Source organism: Gambusia affinis, linkage group LG02, assembly GCF_019740435.1.
Source record: "Gambusia affinis linkage group LG02, SWU_Gaff_1.0, whole genome shotgun sequence".
Classification (NCBI taxonomy): domain Eukaryota; kingdom Metazoa; phylum Chordata; class Actinopteri; order Cyprinodontiformes; family Poeciliidae; genus Gambusia; species Gambusia affinis.
In genome coordinates, this window is record NC_057869.1 from 23,160,551 (window position 1) to 23,167,115 (window position 6,565).

Consider the following 6,565-nt stretch of genomic DNA (forward strand, 5'->3'; position numbering starts at 1 on the left):
ATCAGATAGCATTATAAAACGTTTCTTTTCACAATATCTCTGTGGTAGAGAGAAATGAATTGGTGCTAAAAAGGTTAGATCTTGTTTGGAGAAATGAAAGAGAGTACCTTAGGCAGAGGGGTTTTTTGGCCACAGACATCAGCCTGACTTTTTAAAAGACCACATTAAAGAGGAGCACACATCAGACAAGATATATTACCCCAATATACCTTGTCAGTTTGCATGTTTTGATTGGTGACATGAATCTAAATAAACAGATTTTTATAAGGAAACCTTCGCATTGTGTCTTGAAGCATCAGCTGATGACCAGACACCACTGCTGTCAGTTGATTAAAAAATATAATACTTTGTCAAATAAAAAATAAAAAAACCCTATCTTTCACTGCCATGTTGGTTGCTCTTTATGCCACAATAAAACCATACAATATACTGTAAGGTTATTGATGACTGGTAAAGGTTTGACCTCCTAACATATTGACAACGTTTTGGGCAATAAGAAGGAATGAAGGTCACAAGGAAGGAAAGGAAGAAAGGGGATCAATCACATAAGCAGTAGCTGTAGGACACAAGTAAGGCAGGAAATAAGAAATAAATATAGAAAGGAAAAAAGACACAGCCAGGGAAATAAATTAGGGAAAAGGGAATAAAAAGAAGAAAAAAAACATGTAAGGAACGGAGAACAGAAGGAAATTTACAAGAAATGAAAAATGGGGCAGGGGGAACAAAGAAGGAAGAACAGAACCTGCTCTGGATGAAAGAAAAACATGTTTGCTGAGGACAGACAGAGGTTAGGACCAATTCTGAGGAAACGTGAGACCTTAAATAAAGCCAGGGTGGCCAAACATTCAGTAGATTTAGTGTGACCTCTTCTAGGTGTACATGCTCTTAGTTCCCCTGTATAAAGTCACTGTTGCTCCTCCTTGGCCTCTCACTGACACTGTGACCATTAGAGGGCATTGACTTTGAGAGGACAATGCAGATAGCAGCAATTATCATGTATTTTATGACTATGTCTGTGATGTTCAAGATTTCACATATGAAAGCAAAATATCAATTGATATTGAGCGTAATTTTCTAAAAACCTACCCTCATCAGAAGTATGCAGTCTAGCTTATAAATTGGCATTCTCTCTAAAGCTGCAAGGGAAGGAAGGCATTATCCAGATTGAGATCAGAGAGGGAGTGGGACATCTTGAAGTGTCATGCTGTGCAAAAGAGCCATAATCTGGCATGGATCACCTCCAGGATACAAGGCCCTGACTCCAGGTTGGCTCTGGAGGTGTGTGTGTGCTGGTGTTACTGTGTGTCTCTGTCTGTTTGTGTATAGCTGGCCTGTTGGGTTACCATCTGTAAACCCCAGGGAATCTGGCTGAGGTGAACACGCATACTGCACTCACACATACACACAAAGAAAGACATAGGGGGGGCCTACGCGTACATAGAAGCACATAAACACCTACTACCACACGATTTCTGCACCCTTGCTTCTTTGGATTGCTAAAATTTCCCTTCCATCATATGCGAACAAAGTGAAGTTTAATCACATTCAAAAGATCAAAATTCTATTTCTAGGAATCCAGAAAGCACTAAGCCTCCAGGAAAAACCACCCTCCATCTCTCAAGCCCTTTCCTCTTCTCTTATTCTCTTGCTTACAGTGCCTACACACACACACACACACGCACACCCACGCACGCCAACACGCACACACAAGCTTGTGTCCTGGAATATTAAGGAATGTGCTATCACTGCAGGCGATCAGTTATATTGGCCAGAACATTTCTGAGATCTTGTATTATTCACATCTTTTATGACTCCAGTGATCAACGGGGGAGAAATGTATAAAACATAAAATATAAATGACTGAGATCTAGCATGAAAAGTTGGCCTTCCAAAAGGGATGTTGAAGTTCATTATAAAGCTTTTAGTGATTTGGCAAGCATGCTGAAATGCCAACGCCATTGCTTGAAAGTCTACTTTAGCACTTGATTAGTGAAGGTCATTTGATAGATTATGAGATTAACTGAACACAAAAGATCTGTGATCATACAAACTTAGTTGAAGAAGAACTTAAAAAAAAAAAAAAAACGGTGCTCCCCTCCCTTGTGGCCTCTTTTTGTTCATGTATTGCTGTTGAAGAAAATCCAGCCCCAAGCCAACTTTTCAGGCCCAATCGCTCCTCTGATTTTGCAACACCTCCCTATCTGTTTGCCCCGATGCAGATTGAACGAGAAGTTGCAGATCATATTTGTTGTAGACAATGATGCTGATTGGAGAGAATGACTTCAAGGCCTAAAGCTGCTTTTCCTAATCCGGAGATTAGTATTAATAAGAGGTCTGTCTTTTCCGCTCACTGTCACATGGAGACAAAACTGTGGTCTTGGCTCAATCCTGAAAGCGGAGCTGGTATCTCCACTCTGTCAGAACAGTTACTTGGCCACAGTAGTGACAGTCTTAACTGAGAGAGGCTCAGCAAGCCAGTAAAGCTCATTGCCAGACCAGCGTTTCCAGTGTGAGCTTTGCATAGAAACCAGTCTAGGACTGGGGGGGGGATTAACCTACTAGCACAATTGGAAAAGGTTCCAGATCTTTTCTTTCAGGGACTTTATTGTGAAACTGTCTTCTGTTTTGTGTGTGGACATCCAAAATAAAGCAAGCCCAACAAAATTCCCACAACTGAATTTGCACAATGCATTTCACTCCATATTCATTGACTTAAAGAAGGACGATTTCTTCACATTAACTGACCCATAAATTTTCCTTGAATGAGAAAATCAAAAGAAGGCAAATTTACTTGTCATTAATTTGACAATCCTGTTGAAGTATTTACATTTTTTAGCCACAGGGGGAAAATTTTGACAACAAAGATTTAGATAATTATAAAAAAGTAATGAGAAAGGGAGTTTGATCTAAGGAACCTCACAGTACAATGGCACTTGGATCAGATCCGCTTAGGCAGAATCTGCAGTCCGATTCAAAGTGGACTCAGACCATGAAAAAGCCTCTTTCCCTCCACCCTTTCATGTGGACAAAAAGCTGCCACATCTCCTTTCCATGTCTGAATCAGGGCTGTTAATCTGAATGTGGGACAGAGCTTCCCTACCGAAAAACAAACACTCACCGTGAATAAACGTATGCATATGCTATGTAGCAAACACCCACAAACAAAGTGAATGAGGGCGGGCCATATGGCAGTGAGGGCTCGCTACTAGTATCACAATGGAGGGAATTCAAGATTTGAATCTACTAATGTATTCTTAAAAAAAAAAAAGAAAAAACAACTTTTGCCCAGTCGACCGTGAATTGGGCTTTTTTTTAATTTTTTTTATAAGAGTTCATCTCATACTGGTGTGAAATGAGGTGAAAATAAGCAGACTAGAAAGAGACGGCTTAGCAGGAAGTCTTCTTCTAATGTCTGTGGTGGGTTTGCTGAGGTGACCCAAACAAATCAGCTTTTGAAGAGGACTCACTGGGAAACATGCACATGCAGGCTTGTCTTTCTGTTCGCAGGAATGTGTGCCTGAGCTACTGATGTCGGGTCACGTGGTTTGCAGTTCAGCCTTGCAGGACCATGCAATCCCAGCAACGCCAACTGAAACCCCAGCACAATGCAATCTTTCGAGCTGATTGGCATGAACCTGCTGAAACGTTATCGCAAGAGATGCCAGCAAAGATTCATTTTAAGCACCAAACAAGCAAAACTATTTAGGAGCATTCGTACATTTTGAGGAACTTAAAACTAAATAGAAGCTTAGAGCTGTTTTCTGCGAGGGCACCTAGGTGTTGCGTATTTATCAAAGTGACAGCAGGCGCCAGGGATACGGGGTTTCCAACATAACTACTTACTCACTAATGGCTTACACAGCCACGGATCATTATCCCTCACAGCATCGCGCAGCACAACACGGCCCAGCACTGCACTGCACTGCACGGCTACACCATCAGTCTCGGAGCTGTGTTGGCTTGACTGCAGTGTGAAGTGTGTAGGAGGCTGATTAGATTCTGCCTCCCCCACCTCCCTCCTTACTCCACAACCAAAAAAAAAAAAAAAAAATCTCTCTTCAGATCTTGGCACCAAAATTTCTCCAGGCAATAACTTGTTGGCTTAAAATGAATAAGCGAGCAGTCTATCTCCATATTGTGTGTTCCTAAATGCCACAACTGCTGGTTTGGTTGAGCTTTGGAACAGTTTAAAACCAAATCATCAGCATCACAGTAATTAGTCACACTTAAACAGATTCACAAATGTGAGTTATCCCATCCAACTGTTGTGAGCCAGCCAGCCGTTTAGCAAGATTATTTATGCATCGTTTTGGAAAGCAGACATGCCTAAAAAGTTGGCACAGAATGCAGTTTTTTTTATACGGTTTACAAGATTTCTAAAAGCAATGTGCAAATTTTTAACCGAGTTATTTTGGATTGAACCATTTTGCCCATTCCTAGAAGCCGATATTTTGTGAACGGTTCTTTGTACATAAACAGATGTAATTTCAAAATAAGCTTTTCCAATTTCTATCCACTCCAAAATTATACCTGTAAACAAATCAGTTCGTACTAAACCAACTTTTTCTCTTGGCATTAATTACTGAGATAATTACAAGATAGTCACATCTCTCTCTACTTTGATTGTATGTTCTGAATATCTTATGTTATATCCTGCTTCCATTTTGGTTCTGATCTCCATTTAAGTGAGTCGACTGATGAAACAACAGCCGTCATGACCTCTTATTGCAGGACCAAATTTCATTATGGTAGAGTTGACCATGGGTTTATTATAGATAAACTGAATATTTTAGTTTTCAAATTGTGTGTAAAAGATCCCGCGGTTGACATGCATGGAATATGCGACATGAATCAAATTATCCCCGCCCTTCAAAATTCAAAGAAATTTTGTAAACAGTTATTAAACCATGAGCACATATCGACAAATAGCTTATTTAGTTCTTAGAGAAGAATTAAAATTAAAATGTAGAGAAAATAAAAAATAAACTAGAAAAAAATATTATAGATGCTGTGCTGTTATTAGCCTAGATCGGAATACCACAACAGTTCAGTCCATGTGGTAAAATAAATTATGAGGCAAAATAAATTATGACTGACCACAACAATACTAGGAACAAGACTAGAATATTTATTACAACAATATTATATACATAGCACCTAATGCCAGTATATAATAACCCTTGGTCAAAGTGATGCCAAGGTCCGAGGACACTAACGTCTCACTAATAAGCAATTACTGGTAAAGGAGAAATAAATACTAATCGGTTGTAATCTTTTACACGTATTTATGATTTTCAAATTAAGTGGTGACTCAAATAAGCAGAAAAACATAAGAGCTACTTTATTTTGAAAGTAGTCACTAAGAATAAAAAATGTAATCTTTTAAACCTAGTGTATATCTGTAGCAATACATTTAGGATGCAACCCAAAAAAGGTTTAACATCAAAAGTAGAATTTAGTAAATAAAATGTATTATTAGGACATAAAATAAAAAAACAAAAACAAATGATAGTTTAGATTTGTTTCAACACAGATGGAATATCAAGGAGTATTAGTCCCAACAAAAAACAAAAATGTTGAATATCACAGTCCTACACAATGGTTCCCCTTTAAAGTCAGTTCAGAACCTTTAAATAACAAGGTCTTTTACGGACATAAGAAAACTCGTTGCAGGTCTGATACATGGGTTGTGTTCGTTGTGACCCAAAAACACAATTGGTCGCTCACCTGAAACCAAGCAGAAAAGAAATGAACATGCTGTAGTTTACTCACAAATCCTTTAAGTTGGTAGAAAGTGTGAGGGATGGATGAGGCCTTGTCCTCACGCCTGTAGCACTGAACAGATGATTTGGAGTTTGGCTCACATCACAAGCTACATGGAGTTGACTGGCAAAACACGACCTTTCAAGAAACGGCAGAGGAGTCCAGATAATTCCTCTTGGTCCACTGTGTGATGGCAGTCTCTGTTTAGCTTGATATATCTGGCTACTCTACATAGATTTAGCAATGGCTCGAGCAAAAATGCTGAATGCTAACTCGAGATTAGCACCATATTCACGCACTTCCAGCGTTTTATTAATGCACAGAAATCATTTGCAGCCGGTACTCACTCATCTTAAACAGACCAAACCAAGAATATAGACTCTGCGTCCACGAGTATTTCATGACCGTTTCCCCTTAGCTTAGCTCTATCAGTCTCTTTTTAGCACAGCTTGTCAGTAGAATCTTAGGCAGGCTAAAATGACCTTTCACCTGCCTCACTTAGGTCCCGCCCTCACACGTATGATTGACCATTTGGTTTACGTCAACCAATGCAATAAAAGAAAATACAAGGCAGACAGCGCTACAACTTAGGCTGTGTAAAGAACGCTTTTTTCTTTTTTTTTTTAGTTTCAAACAAAGACGCGGCAAATAACCCGTGATTTTTACCCAAAATAAATGACAAAACCTTTGGTGGCTTAAAGCACTTTTTAAGACTATTCATAAACTATTAGCTAATAAACGTACTAGATATTCTTGTACTTTTAATCCAAGTTGCAGCATTTTTATTTGTTCTTAATACATT